Below are 16388 nucleotides of genomic sequence, written 5' to 3' on the forward strand. Positions count from 1 at the left end.
TCGCGACTGCCTGCCAGTTTGGTGCATTAGCACCAGGTGTAAATAACCATTAAGAGCAGATCTCTAAATGGTGACTTTTGAGTGTAGCCCTGTACAGAGGGCCAGATCTGAATGGGGGTGAGATAGAAAACCGTGGAGCTTGGCATACTGCCTTGGTGTGATTTCAGTGGAAAAGCTTTGGTTGTCATTATACCAGTAATGGAGGCTCTCGCCTCTCGGTGTCACTTCTGAGTGGGGAAGGAGCTGGTTGTGGGTCGCGACCCTCTCTCAGAGCTGAATGTGGCTCTCACGGTCAGAAAGGTTGGGGACCTCTGACCTAGAATATAAGACATAATTTCAGTTGTTTCACACTTTTTTGTTAAGTATATAATTCCACATGTGTGAATTCATAGTTTTGATGCCTTCAGTGTGAATGTACAATTATCATAGTCATGAAAACACAGAAAAATCTTTATATGAGACGGTGTGTCCAAACTTTTGGTCTGTACTATATATATATATATATATATATATACACACTACGGTTCCAAAGCTTAGTGTCGCCCAGACAATTTTGTGTTTTCCATGAAAACTCCTACTTTTATTAATTAAATGAGTTGCCAAATGAATGTAAAATCTAGTCCAGACATTGACAATGTTTGAATAAAAGGTTTTTATTTGAAATAATAATTTTCTCCTTCAATCTTTGCTTTCGTCACAGAATGCTCCTTTGCAGCAATTCCAGCATTGCAGACCTTTGGCATTCTAGCAGTTAATTTGCTGAGGTAATCTGAAGAAATTTCACCCCATGCTTCCAGAAGCCCCTCACACAAGTAGGTTTGGCTGATGGGCACTTTTTGCACCATACGGTCAAGCTGCTCCCACAACAGCTCAATGGGGCTGAGATCTGGTGACTGTGCTGGCCGCTCCATTACAGATAGATACCAGCTGCCGGCTTCTGCCCTAAATAGTTCTTCCATAATTTGGAGGTGGCTTTGGGTCATTGTCCTGTTGTAGGATGAAATTGGTTCCAATCAAGCGCTGTCCACAGAGTATGGCATGGTGGTGCAAAATGGAGTGATGGCCTTCCTTATTCAAAATCCCTTTTACCTTGTACAAATCTCCCACTTTCCAGCCCCAAAGCAACCCCAGAACATCACATTACCTCCACCATGCTTGACAGATGGCGTCAGGCAATCTTCCAGCATCTTTTCAGTTGTTCTGCGTCTCACAAATGTTCTTCTGTGTGATCCAAACACCTCAGGATTCGTCTGTCCATAACACTTTTTTCCAATCTTCCTCTGTCCAATGTCTGTGTTCTTTTGACCATATTAATCTTTTATTAGCCAGTCTCAGATATGGCCTTTTCTTTGCCACTCTGCCCTGAAGGCCAGCATCCCGGAGTCGCCTCTTCACTGTAGACAATGACACTGGCGTTTTGCGTGTACTATTTAATGAAGCTGCCAGATGAGGACCTGTGAGGCGTCGATTTCTCAAACTACAGACTCTAATGTACTTGTCTTGTTGCTCAGTTGTGCAGCGGGGCCTCCCACTTCTCTTTCTACTCTGGTTAGAGCCTGTTTGTGCTCTCCACTGAAGGGAGTAGTACACACCGTTGTAGGAAATGTTCAGTTTCTTGGCAATTTCTCCAATGGAATAGCCTTCATTTCTAAGAACAAGAATAGAATGTTGAGTTTCACATGAAAGTTCTTTTTTTCTGGCCATTTTGAGAGTTTAATGGAACCAACAAATGTAATGCTCCAGATTCTCAACTAGCTCAAAGGAAGGTCAGGTTTATAGGTTCTCTAATCAGCCAAACTGTTTTCAGCTGTGCTAACATACTTGCACAAGAGTTTTCAAGGGTATTGTAACCATCTATTAGCCTTCTTACACAGTTAGCAAACACAAAGTACCATAAGAACACTGGAGTGATGGTTGTTGGAAATGGACCTCTATACACCTATGAAGATATTGCATTACAAACCAGATGTCTGCAGCTAGAATAGTCATTTACCATATTAACAATGAATAGACTGTATTTCTGAATCATTTAATGTTAGCTTCATTGGAAAAAACTGTGCTTTTCTTTAAAAAATAAGGAAATTTCTAAGTGACCCTAAACTTTTGAACGGAAGTGTATATGTAGTCCATAGAAATGTGACTATGACGTATATGAGTTTTTAAACTAAACAACTAAAGAGATCATTTTTTTAAGGATTGATCGCTTTGGTTGTTGATTGAGGGGGCTTTGTGAGACTTATATTGTAGGTAGAGGGCTATGTGGGGGCTTATACTGTATATCGGGGTATGTCAGCATACTTACAGTAATTCTGCTCAATATTAAGTCATACAATTAATATAAAAAATTATAATTAATACGTTAATATTAATATTGAACAGAATTGATTTCAGCCTATTGGTTCGGCCTCCACCACAGTCACGGTCTCTCATGTGGCCCCCTGGGAAAATGAATCTCTCACCCCTGCTCTCTATTATGTATAGCACTATGTTATTTATAGTGTTGTATATGAGGGAGATATTTGCACGGGGTGCTACACGCGCTGCTGTCTTTGTCATTTCCATCGACAGATGTGCACCAGAGCACCCGTGTGTTACTCACATGACCTATCACATGATCGATCAAAAGAGGATGATGTGACGTGGCATGTGATACATCAGGTACCGAGGGCGGGGGGCTACCCTCCTTTACAAGGACCTCTGTACCGGTCATAGACTTTGCGCAGTCTTTGGTTATGTATGGTAAATATGGCTCCCGAATAGCCATCTTATAACTGCTGTTATCAGCTGCTCCTCCAAGAGGTGTAATTATATTCAGAAAATAGGATAAAGAAATGGATAGTTAGAAAATAAAATCAGATTAAAAGTAGAATAATTATCACTATTAGCTTCTAATTAGTAAGAGCATAATAATCAAGGTCACACAATTGCTTTAACTCTGTAGAGCTAAGCGATTTCTCAGGGGAATACAATAATAGGACGTATTACATGTTTTCTCAACAGAGGACATTTGTGGTGATTTCCAGTGGGATGGGGTCTTCTAGGTCCGATTACCCATAGAAAAACTGTTTTTTCTACCCCTGCGCCCCTTCTCTGATGGCAGTAATTCTATAGTGTGGGCCCAGTTATGGCTGCCCCCTCTGCACCCTGTAACCCGGCCGCTGCTCCTAGTATTCAGGATATATAGAGCTACCTGTGATTAAGATATGAAGGATCAGGCTCCTAATCCACTTCCCTCTGGTGGCTGCTGAGTGCGCATTATGTGTCCTCCAGGATTTACAGCAGCAGCTGCTAATCTCCTGACTCCTCAATGTTACATTATATCATTACCTAACAGATTGTATCATACATGGAAGTGAGATGTAACATGGGTGTGATATCTGCTGGAATACATGTAGCCACCAGTGAACCGAGCCACTTTACGTACATGGTCCCTATGTCTATGGAGCCTTCACTAATGGGACAAAAAGAAAACCAGTGCGATAAAAACCAGTGGAAATGGGGCAAAGGAAAGCAATGAGTGTTATATATAGTAATGATTCGGCCTTGTTTCTCCATTGAAGATGCTGCAGTGAGGATGAGGATGTGTCCGGGAGTTGTGACCCAGAGGTGCCTGACACCAATATAACTGGAAAGTCACTGTTCGTGGAGATCCTGGCTTTGGCTTCTAAATACTGATGTCAAATACTGATCAAATACTGATATCTTATATACAGAGATAGATATATAGATAGATAGATAGATAGATAGATAGATAATAATAGATAGATAGATAATAGATAGATAGATAGATAGATAGATAGATAGATAGACAGATAATAGATAGATAGATAGATAGATAGATAGATAGATAGATAGATGATAGATAATAGATGGATATATGATAGATAGATAGACAGATAGATAGATAATAATAGATAGATAGATAATAGATAGATAGATAGATAGATGATAATAGATAGATAGATAGATATATGATAATAGATAGATAGACAGATAATAGATAGATAGATAGATAGATAGATAGATAGATAGATAAAATGAATAGGATAGATGACCTGTAGATATTTGATGTCACAAGCCTCCGTATAATAAACTAGCACCATTTAGTGCCTTTCTTGTGGCACTAAAGGGTGTTTAGCCTTATTAAACCTATTAAATAAATAATTAATTGGAAAAAAAATACTTGGGATCCCCCTTATTTTTACCAACCAGCTGAGGGAAAGCTGACAGCTGTGAGCTGGTGTTATTATTCTGGAAAGGGGCCACTATCCTTGAATCTTTCCAGCCTGTTAATATCAGCTCACAGCTGTCTGCGTAGCCTATACTGGTTATTACAAAGGCAGGACCCAAAATGACATGGGGTCCCCCCCTATTTTTAGGCCTAAATGTGTTGTTTACCCCAATGTGTTTGTAGACTTTAGTAAACAAATTCCTATATTTTCTTTTTAAAAATCTAAAATTTCAGCAACATCATCCTGAACTGCTGGAACCAATGAGGACGGGGAAAACAGGATAAAGAAAGGGCTTCCATTGAAATCCACATTAATTAAAATAGTGGCAAAAACACCAACCCCGAGACTAGAGAAGGGAAGGGGGCATGCCTGCAGAAGAAGTTGGTGAAAACTTTTCTAAAACAAAACAAAAGCTGCGGACCTGCAAAGTGAAAACTGAGCACTAGAGGGCGCAACTGTGCAACATCAGCGGTAATTGGGAATGCTGGATAATTGGGAATGCTGGATGTCAGTAGCCACTATGAGTCCTCTACTATAAGGGCATGTGCTGATGATCCGGAACTGGCAGCACTTTGGACGCAGCGTATGTTCGCTGCGTCCAAAGCGCTGCCGTCTATTGAATGCAGGTGACTCCGCATGCGTCACTGAACCATGCGGATTTACCGTGTGCAATACATTGTACGGGTGACATTTCTTTTGCAAAGACTCTAGTCTCTGCAATAGAAATTGACATGCTGCAGTCTGGAAAGACACGCCGCTTGTCCGTCTCCGCGGGTGATCTACAGGTGTCTGGGGATGCATAGTGAACATGCAATTTCTTAAAATCCCATCCACTATGCTGTAACATCTGGACGCTGCGGGTTATTTGACGCAGAAGTATGCAGCGTCCAACCCTGATCGAGTGCACATGCCCTAAATGTTCAGACAGACAGTGCTCTAGAGTGCAATTATCATTTTAAAACGTTTTAAACTTGTTAGAAGTTGTGATCAATGAGGGGCCAGATGTTGAGACCCCCACGATCACCAGAGCAATGAATCAGCATTTCTTTTGGCAAAGATTGAAGACGAGCTCCATAGATATATTGATTCCATCTTCAGTGTAAGAAGAGAGTGGCTTTTGATTGAGCTTCTTTATGGTTCAGTGATCGGTCGGGGTCTCACCACGTGGACCCCCATAGAGATGTCTCTATGATAACTCAACTTTTTAAAAAAATATTATCTGACCTTCATTATCAGCTGTCGTAATATGAATCTACAGAGCAAGATGAGGGCAAAGATTTCAGCTCTAAAGTCCGCAAAGTTGTGAATGCAGCTTTTCAATAGATGGGCGGATATACTGTACAGAAACATTCCGACCGTCACACATACACAGGGCCGCCATCAGGGCATTGCTGCCCTGACTGGCATATGGGGCCCGGCAGGCAGAGGGGGCCCGCATCGGACCCCTACCGGCAGGCTACACCAGGCCCTTAGCGGCGCTGCGGCAACACTATTGACGTGCGGGCCCGCATGTCAATAGTTAACAGCCGCCAGCCAATCAGAGGTTGGCAGCTGATGTCAGCCGCAGCGCGCACGTTGCCGGCATCTGACATCAGTGTGAGTTGCCGGTGAGTGCGCGCTTCAGCTGAGTGGAGGGAGGGGGCTTCGCCGCAGGAGCATGGCCAGGTAAGAAGAACTTTTTATTATTATTATTGAGAGCGGCGATCCGGGGGGCCCAGGGCAGAATGCTGGAGCATTGGGGGCAGAATGCTGGAGACACTGGGGGCAGAATGCTGGAGCATTGGGGGCAGAATGCTGGAGACACTGGGGGCAGAATGCTCGAGCACTGGGGGCAGAATGCTGGAGCACTGGGGGCAGAATGCTGGAGCACTGGGGGCAGAATGCTGGAGACACTGGGGCAGAATGCGGGAGACACTTTGGGTTGAATGCTGGACACACTGGGGGCAGAACTGGAGACACTGAGGGCAGAATGCGGGAGACACTTTGGGTAGAATGCTGGAGCACTGGTGCAGAATGCTGGGGCATTGGGGGTAGAATGCTGGAGCACTGGGGGCAGAATGCTGGAGCACTGGGGGCAGAATGCTGGAGACACTGGGGGCAGAATGCTGGAGACACTGGGGCAGAATGCGGGAGACACTTTGGGTAGAATGCTGGACACACTGGGGGCAGAACTGGAGACACTGAGGGCAGAATGCGGGAGACACTTTGGGTAGAATGCTGGAGCACTGGGGCAGAATGCTGGAGCATTGGGGGCAGAATGCTGGAGACACTGGGGGCAGAATGCTGGACACACTGGGGGCAGAACTGGATACACTGAGGGCAGAATGCTGGAGCACTGGGGGCAGAACTGGATACACTTTGGGTAGAATGCTGGAGCACTGGGGGCAGAACTGGATACACTTTGGGTAGAATGCTGGAGCACTGGGGGCAGAATGCTGGACACACTGGGGCAGAATGCTGGACACACTTTGGGTAGAATGCTGGAGCACTGGGGCAGAATGCTGGAGCATTGGGGGCAGAATGCTGGAGACACTGGGGCTAGAATGCTGGACACACTGGGGGCAGAACTCTAGACACTGAGGGCAGAATGCTGGAGCACTGGGGGCAGAATGCCGGAGGCACTGGGGGCAGAATGCTGGAGACACTGGGGGCAGAATGCTGGAGACACTGGGGGCAGAATGCTCGAGACGCTGGGGCAGAATGCTGGACACACTGGGGGCAGAATGCTGGAGCACTGGGGGCAGGACTGGACACACTGAGGCAGAATGCTGGACACACTGGGGGCAGGACTGGAGACAGGTGGGGCAAGAATGGAGATACGGGGCAGAATGAAAGACATGGGGCAGGATTGGATCATGTGGCAGGATGGATACGATGGAGACAGATGGGGCAGGATGGGGAGATCATATGGGCCAGAATGGATACTCATGAGGGCAGGATGGGAGAACATATGGCTGGAGCCAGGAATGAGACACACGGGGCCAGGATGGGGAATATTATTACCATGGGGCTAATTAAGGGATATTACTGCAGTGATGTATTTATTTTATTTTTTGAGTATACTGTTTTAAATGGGAGGGGCGGTTCTGTTACTGCGTAGAGTGACACTATGTCGCCTCTTTTTCTTCATGTGGTGTAATGTAGAAGTTGGCAAAAATGAAGTAATGTGTTCTGCAAGCGGAGCTCGAGATAACTGTGTTGTTTCCTGTAGAGACGAGTCCTGGCTGGATGAAGTGATGGCGGTCTGTGCTGGATGAAAGATGAAGGACTTCACCTAGAGACATCACTGGTGAGTCAGTGTTACCTGTTGTGAATTCTGTGGCTGAATTCACTCCTGTGGTCACAAGTGGTACTGCAGCTTCTGAGCTTCCTCCCTCAGGTGTTCTGGTGAGCTCGTTAACTGCTTCATTACTTAACTCCGCCTGATGCTGCTATCCTTGCTCCTTGTCAATGTTTCAGTGTTGGATCTGAGCTTCTCCTGATTGTTCCTGTGACCTGCTGCTCTGTATAGCTAAGTGCTTTTTGCTTTTTTGTTGCTTTTTTTCTGTCCAGCTTGTCTTTTGTTTTGCTGGAAGCTCTGAGACGCAAAGGGTGTACCGCCGTGCCGTTAGTTCGGCACGGTGGGTTTTTTTTGCCCCCTTTGCGTGGTTTTGCTTTAGGGTTTTTTGTAGACTGCAAAGTTCGCTTTACTGTCCTCGCTCTGTCCTAGAATATCGGGCCCCACTTTGCTGAATCTATTTCATCCCTACGTTTTGTCTTTTCATCTTACTCACAGTCATTATATGTGGGGGGCTGCCTTTTCCTTTGGGGAATTTCTCTGGGGCAAGTCAGGCCTATTTTTCTATCTTCAGGCTAGCTAGTTTCTTAGGCTGTGCCGAGTTGCCTAGGTAGTTGTTAGGCGCAATCCACAGCCGCTTTTAGTTGTGTTTAGGATAGGATCAGGTGTGCAGTCTACAGAGTTTCCACGTCTCAGAGCTCGTTCTTGTATTTTTGGGTATTTGTCAGATCACTGTGTGCGCTCTGATCGCTAAGCACACTGTGTTTCTGGATTGCCTTCATAACACCTGTCATTAGCAAACATAACAGTACAAGGAGCCAAACTAATGATTCTCAATAGAGGGAAAGAAAAAGTTCTGACATCATTTTTTTTTTTTTTTTCCCTGCTCTGTGTTCACTTTTTTTTTTCCCCTAGACATTTGGGTGATTCTGGACACAGGTGTGGACATGGATATTCAGGGTCTGTGCTCTTCAATGGATAATCTCGTTATAAATGTACAAAAAATTCAAGATACTATTGATCAGAAATCTATGTTAGAACCAAGAATTCCTATTCCTGATTTGTTTTTTGGAGATAGAACTAAGTTTCTAAGTTTCAAAAATAATTGTAAGCTATTTCTGGCCTTGAAACCTCATTCTTCTGGTGATCCTATTCAACAGGTTTTGATTATTATTTCTTTTTTGCGCGGCGACCCTCAAGACTGGGCATTTTCTCTTGCGCCAGGAGACCCTGCATTGAGTAGTGTCGATGCGTTTTTCCTGGCGCTCGGATTGCTGTACGATGAGCCTAATTCAGTGGATCAGGCTGAGAAAAATTTGCTGGCTTTGTGCCAGGGTCAGGATGATATAGAAGTATATTGTCAGAAATTTAGGAAATGGTCAGTACTCACTCAGTGGAATGAATCTGCGCTGGCAGCTTTGTTCAGAAAGGGTCTCTCTGAGGCTCTTAAGGATGTCATGGTGGGATTTCCTATGCCTGCTGGTTTGAATGAGTCTTTGTCTTTGGCCATGCAGATCGGTCGACGCTTGCGCGAGCGTAAATCTGTGCACCATTTGGCGGTACTGCCTGAGGTTAAACCTGAGCCTATGCAGTGCGATAGGACTATGACTAGAGTTGAACGGCAGGAATACAGACGTCTGAATGGTCTGTGTTTCTACTGTGGTGATTCCACTCATGCTATTTCTGATTGTCCTAAGCGCACTAAGCGGTCCGCTAGGTCTGCCGTCATTGGTACTGTACAGTCCAAATTCCTTCTGTCCATTACCTTGATATGCTCTTTGTCGTCGTTTTCTGTCATGGCGTTTGTGGATTCGGGCGCTGCCCTGAATCTGATGGATTTGGATTATGCTAAACGTTGTGGGTTTTTCTTGGAGCCTTTGCGGTGTCCTATTCCATTGAGAGGAATTGATGCTACACCTTTGGCCAAGAATAAACCTCAATACTGGGCCCAGCTGACCATGTGCATGGCTCCTGCACATCAGGAAGTTATTCGCTTTCTGGTGTTGCATAATCTGCATGATGTGGTCGTGTTGGGGTTGCCATGACTACAAACCCATAATCCAGTATTGGATTGGAATTCCATGTCGGTATCCAGCTGGGGTTGTCAGGGGGTACATGGTGATGTTCCATTTTTGTCGATTTCGTCATCCACCCCTTCTGAGGTCCCAGAGTTCTTGTCTGATTATCAGGATGTATTTGAAGAGCCCAAGTCCGATGCTCTACCTCCGCATAGGGATTGTGATTGTGCTATCAATTTGATTCCTGGTAGTAAATTCCCTAAAGGTCGATTATTTAATTTATCCGTGCCCGAACACGCCGCTATGCGCAGTTATGTGAAGGAATCCCTGGAGAAGGGACATATTCGCCCATCGTCATCACCACTGGGAGCAGGGTTCTTCTTTGTAGCCAAGAAGGATGGTTCGCTGAGACCGTGTATTGATTACCGCCTTCTTAATAAGATCACTGTTAAATTTCAGTATCCCTTGCCATTGTTATCTGACTTGTTTGCTCGGATTAAGGGGGCTAGTTGGTTCACTAAGATAGATCTTCGTGGTGCGTATAATCTGGTGAGAATCAGGCAAGGAGATGAATGGAAAACTGCATTCAATACGCCCGAGGGTCATTTTGAGTATCTAGTGATGCCGTTCGGACTTGCCAATGCTCCATCTGTGTTTCAGTCTTTTATGCATGACATCTTCCGTGAGTATCTGGATAAATTCCTGATTGTTTACTTGGATGACATTTTGATCTTCTCAGATGATTGGGAGTCTCATGTGAAGCAGGTCAGAATGGTTTTTCAGGTCCTGCGTGCTAACTCTTTGTTTGTGAAGGGATCAAAGTGTCTCTTCGGTGTGCAGAAAGTTTCATTTTTAGGGTTCATCTTTACCCCTTCTACTATCGAGATGGATCCAGTTAAGGTCCAAGCCATCCAGGATTGGATTCAGCCGACATCTCTGAAAAGTCTGCAAAAGTTCCTGGGCTTTGCTAATTTTTATCGTCGCTTCATCTGTGGGGCGATCTAATAACCATGTATAAGTATATAAGGGGACAATACAAATATCTCGCTGAGGATCTGTTTATACCAAGGAAGGTGACGGGCACAAGGGGGCATTCTTTGCGTCTGGAGGAGAGAAGGTTTTTCCACCAACATAGAAGAGGATTCTTTACTGTTAGGGCAGTGAGAATCTGGAATTGCTTGCCTGAGGAGGTGGTGATGGCGAACTCAGTCGAGGGGTTCAAGAGAGGCCTGGATGTCTTCCTGGAGCAGAACAATATTGTATCATACAATTATTAGGTTCTGTAGAAGGACGTAGATCTGGGTATTTATTATGATAGAATATAGGCTGAACTGGATGGACAAATGTCTTTTTTCGGCCTTACTAACTATGTTACTATGTTACTATGTTACTATGTAATTTTTCTAGCATTGCCAAACCATTGACCGATTTGACCAAGAAGGGTGCTGATTTGGTTAATTGGTCTTCTGCTGCTGTGGAAGCTTTTCAGGAGTTGAAGCGTCATTTTTGTTCTGCCCCTGTGTTGTGTCAGCCAGATGTTTCTCTTCCGTTCCAGGTCGAGGTTGATGCTTCTGAGATTGGAGCAGGGGCGGTTTTGTCACAGAGAGGTTCTGATTGCTCAGTGATGAAACCATGTGCTTTCTTTTCCAGGAAGTTTTCGCCCGCTGAGCGTAATTATGATGTGGGCAATCGAGAGTTGCTGGCCATGAAGTGGGCATTCGAGGAGTGGCGTCATTGGCTTGAAGGAGCTAAGCATCGCGTGGTGGTATTGACTGATCATAAGAACTTGACTTATCTCGAGTCTGCCAAGCGCTTGAATCCTAGACAGGCCCGTTGGTCGTTATTTTTTGCCCGCTTCGACTTTGTGATTTCGTACCTTCCGGGCTCTAAAAATGTGAAGGCGGATGCTCTGTCTAGGAGTTTTGTGCCCGACTCTCCGGGTTTATCTGAGCCAGCGGGTATCCTCAAGGAAGGAGTCATTGTGTCTGCCATCTCCCCTGATTTGCGGCGGGTGCTGCAAAAATTTCAGGCGAATAAACCTGATCGTTGTCCAGCAGAGAAACTGTTCGTCCCTGATAGGTGGACTAATAAACTTATCTCTGAACTTCATTGTTCGGTGTTGGCTGGTCATCCTGGAATCTTTGGTACCAGAGAGTTAGTGGCTAGATCCTTCTGGTGGCCATCTCTGTCACGGGATGTACGTACTTTTGTGCAGTCCTGTGGGATTTGTGCTAGGGCTAAGCCCTGCTGTTCTCGTGCCAGTGGGTTGCTTTTGCCCTTGCCGGTCCCAAAGAGGCCTTGGACACATATTTCGATGGATTTCATTTCTGACCTTCCCGTTTCTCAAAAGATGTCAGTCATTTGGGTGGTCTGTGATCGCTTTTCTAAAATGGTCCATCTGGTGCCCTTGGCTAAATTGCCTTCCTCCTCTGATTTGGTACCTTTGTTCTTTCAGCATGTGGTTCGGTTGCATGGCATTCCTGAGAATATTGTTTCTGACAGAGGTTCCCAGTTTGTTTCAAGGTTTTGGCGAGCCTTTTGTGGTAGGATGGGCATTGACCTATCCTTTTCCTCGGCTTTCCATCCTCAGACTAATGGCCAGACCGAACGAACCAATCAGACCTTGGAAACATATCTGAGATGTTTTGTTTCTGCAGACCAGGATGATTGGGTGTCCTTTTTGCCATTGGCTGAGTTCGCCCTTAATAATCGGGCCAGCTCGGCTACCTTGGTTTCTCCATTTTTTTGCAATTCTGGGTTCCATCCTCGTTTCTCTTCAGGACAGGTTGAGTCTTCGGACTGTCCTGGTGTGGATTCTGTGGTGGATAGGTTGCAGCAGATCTGGACTCAGGTAGTGGACAATTTGATCTTGTCCCAGGAGAAAGCTCAACTTTTCGCTAATCGCAGACGCCGTGTGGGTCCCCGACTTCGTGTTGGGGATCTGGTTTGGTTATCTTCTCGTCATATTCCTATGAAGGTTTCCTCTCCTAAATTTAAACCTCGTTTTATTGGTCCGTATAGGATTTCTGAGGTTCTCAATCCTGTGTCTTTTCGTTTGACCCTCCCAGACTCCTTTTCCATACATAATGTATTCCATAGGTCGTTGTTGCGGAGATACGTGGCACCTATGGTTCCATCTGTTGAGCCTCCTGCCCCGGTTTTGGTGGAGGGGGAATTGGAGTATATTGTGGAGAAGATTTTGGATTCTCGTGTTTCTAGACGGAAACTCCAGTATCTGGTTAAATGGAAGGGTTATGCTCAGGAAGATAATTCCTGGGTTTTTGCCTCTGATGTTCATGCTTCCGATCTTGTTCGTGCCTTTCATGCGGCTCATCCTGGTCGGCCTGGGGGCTCTGGTGAGGGTTCGGTGACCCCTCCTCAAGGGGGGGGGTACTGTTGTGAATTCTGTGGCTGAATTCACTCCTGTGGTCACAAGTGGTACTGCAGCTTCTGAGCTTCCTCCCTCAGGTGTTCTGGTGAGCTCGTTAACTGCTTCATTACTTAACTCCGCCTGATGCTGCTATCCTTGCTCCTTGTCAATGTTTCAGTGTTGGATCTGAGCTTCTCCTGATTGTTCCTGTGACCTGCTGCTCTGTATAGCTAAGTGCTTTTTGCTTTTTTGTTGCTTTTTTTCTGTCCAGCTTGTCTTTTGTTTTGCTGGAAGCTCTGAGACGCAAAGGGTGTACCGCCGTGCCGTTAGTTCGGCACGGTGGGTTTTTTTTGCCCCCTTTGCGTGGTTTTGCTTTAGGGTTTTTTGTAGACTGCAAAGTTCGCTTTACTGTCCTCGCTCTGTCCTAGAATATCGGGCCCCACTTTGCTGAATCTATTTCATCCCTACGTTTTGTCTTTTCATCTTACTCACAGTCATTATATGTGGGGGGCTGCCTTTTCCTTTGGGGAATTTCTCTGGGGCAAGTCAGGCCTATTTTTCTATCTTCAGGCTAGCTAGTTTCTTAGGCTGTGCCGAGTTGCCTAGGTAGTTGTTAGGCGCAATCCACAGCCGCTTTTAGTTGTGTTTAGGATAGGATCAGGTGTGCAGTCTACAGAGTTTCCACGTCTCAGAGCTCGTTCTTGTATTTTTGGGTATTTGTCAGATCACTGTGTGCGCTCTGATCGCTAAGCACACTGTGTTTCTGGATTGCCTTCATAACACCTGTCATTAGCATACATAACAGTTACCTATACACTGACACTATACACTGTATACTATATACAGAGCTCCTGTGTACAATGTCACCAGTGATCACTGTATTACCTATACATTATATACAGAGCTCCTGTGTATAATACCACCAGTGATCACTATTACCTGTACACAGACACTGCATACTAAGTACAGATGTCCTGTGTATAATGGCACTGATGGTGATAGTATTGTGTGTTTTTTTTATTACTAATCAGTATTGTAGTATTCAGTCACTATGTGGTGGTAAAATGTGGTCTGGACATGGTGTTGCGGTATTTGTCCCTTGTATGTGCTATTTGGTCACTTTGTGGTGGTAATATGTGGTCTGGCCATGGTGTTGTGGTATTTGTTCCCTGTATTTGATATTATTCGATCACTGTGGTGGTAATATGGTGTCTGATCATGGTGTAGCGGTATTTATTCTTTGTATGTGATATTATTCGATCACTGTGGTGGTAATGTGTGGTCTGGTCATGGTGCAGTGGTATTTGTCCATTGTATGTGCTATTTGGGTCACTATGTGGTAATAATATGGTGTCTGGTCATGGTGTTGTGGTATTTGTTCCCTGTATTTGATGTTATTCGATCACTGTGGTGGTAATATGGTGTCTGATCATTGTGTAGCGGTATTTGTTCTTTGTGATATTATTCGATCACTGTGGTGGTAATGTGTGGTCTGGTCATGGTACAGTGGTATTTGTCCCTTGTATGTACTATATGGTCACTATGTGGTAATAATATGGTGTCTGGTCATGGTGTTGTGGTATTTGTTCCTTGTATGTGATGTTATTCGATCACTGTGGCGGTAATATGTGGTCTTGACATGGTGCAGCAGTATTTGTTCCTTGTATGTGATATTATTGGTCATTTTAAAAATTGAAAAATAAATAAAAATATACCTAAATTGTATTGCATATTTTAACAAATATTTAGTAGGTTACAGTAGAGTAGGGCCCGGCCAAAAGTGTCTACTGTGTTATGGTGGCGACTTAAAAAATCTTTTGGCCAAAATAAAAGCTGCCGGCTATATGTGTGATCTGGTGATGGGAACTGCTAATGTGTGATAGGTGAGAAGTGGAGATTTTCCAAGAGAGAGCGGTGGGACTGTGGACAGTTCAAGGGGTGGAGGCAGGGCTGGGGTGGAGCCTGGGTGGAGTCTCAAGGGGGCCACGAAAATGTTGCCAGTATGGGGCCCCAAAATTAGTGGCAGCCCTGCACATACAGATTTTACCTGCTACTTTCTGACCTTTGTGCACATTTACATGTGGATGCTCGATAAGTGGGGATCCCGTTTGCTGTCCTTGATCGGTTTAGGATCCTCAGCTTAGCACAGGAGACAGCGTAGTGCAGAAACCTCATTGCTTGTCCATGATGGGACCCTTGTAGAGTAGTGATGGTGGGGCAGGGTGCCCATGAGAGCGAGGATCTTGATAAAAGCCGCTGTGGTCATTGGCAGCCGCCCTTCCCTCCCTTCCCTGGTTGCAGCATCCTCCGTGATCACAATCATTGAACCAGCAGAACCTAATTATGGTATCAAGTTTCATAAACCAAGAAGGGTCTGGCCATTTTTATGACTTTTGGGCCCCTTTTCACCCTCCTGTTAGGATGTTGGTCCACTAAATAGAAATGGGAATGGGTCTTATCATATCAGGACCCATTTCTCCATGGGCCTCACAGCAGCTGCACACTCCGCCTCTAAGGGGGATGCACCCTTGCACTCCTTACTGTCTCCTGAGTCCATAACTTTTGGTTCCTTAATATTTCTGTCTCCAAGTTCCAAGATGTTCAAAGAGGAAATCTAGCTGGAGTTGCCCTTTAAAACAGTTTTCCATACTTCTCCAGAAGAAATAAGAGAGGCAGATACAGTGATAGGAAGCTTGATACATTTATTCATGTACACTATGTATAAGTATTGTGTGTGTAGTGCATGGAAACATGTCTACTTGCCCCCCAAAACAGCACCACCCATGTCCACAGGTTGCGTGTGGTATTGCAGCCGAGTGTTAATGTATTTCAATGCAGCTGATCTGCAGTACCTGGCACATCCTGATGACTAGTGTGGCATAGTTTCAGGCAGGAAGCAATAGTATTTTTCTTATTTCTTCCAAACTATTAAACTTTCCTTACTTTCAGACCACATTCAACTTCCTTTTTTTTTAGCAGATCAAGATTTGCAGCGTCACTTGTAGTGAGACTACTACTCTCAGCAGACTGAGAATATGTCATTGATCTAGTGCAGTGATCTCCATCCTGTCGCCCCCCCAGCTGATTTGTAACTACACCCCACAGCATGCTCTGATGGCCTGGCATGGTCAGAGTTGTAGTTTCTGCCCAGCTAGAGAGCCAGTGATGTAGAGCAGCAAAGAAGAATAATAGATGTTCTCTTCCAACCACATTCACCATCTCTATTGGATTCAGTGTTGCCAGTCACATTCATTATCCGGTTTATCTACTAGATACAGTGTTAGGACTACTGTACATTGCAATATATCTCATTTACTGTACATAGCTTAAAATTCCCTGGCTTTGCATCTGTGCACTTGTAAATATTTTATTTTAGTCTGGAAATGTGTGTAAAATGAATGATACAGGAAAGAAATATATCTTGGTAGTTTGTATACTTTGTATATATCTTAGTACTTGGTATTTTGTAAAATAAATAAAATTAAACTGCG

General features: G+C 44.7%; 1 protein-coding gene across 1 annotated transcript in view; it reads left to right on the forward strand.

Moving 5' to 3' along the window:
- Positions 1-16388, forward strand: part of DNPEP (aspartyl aminopeptidase) — a 226122-nt gene that overhangs the window by 149357 nt on the left and 60377 nt on the right. The gene's annotated exons all lie outside the window — the stretch shown is intronic.

Source organism: Ranitomeya imitator, chromosome 7 (assembly GCF_032444005.1).
Source record: "Ranitomeya imitator isolate aRanImi1 chromosome 7, aRanImi1.pri, whole genome shotgun sequence".
NCBI lineage: Eukaryota > Metazoa > Chordata > Amphibia > Anura > Dendrobatidae > Ranitomeya > Ranitomeya imitator.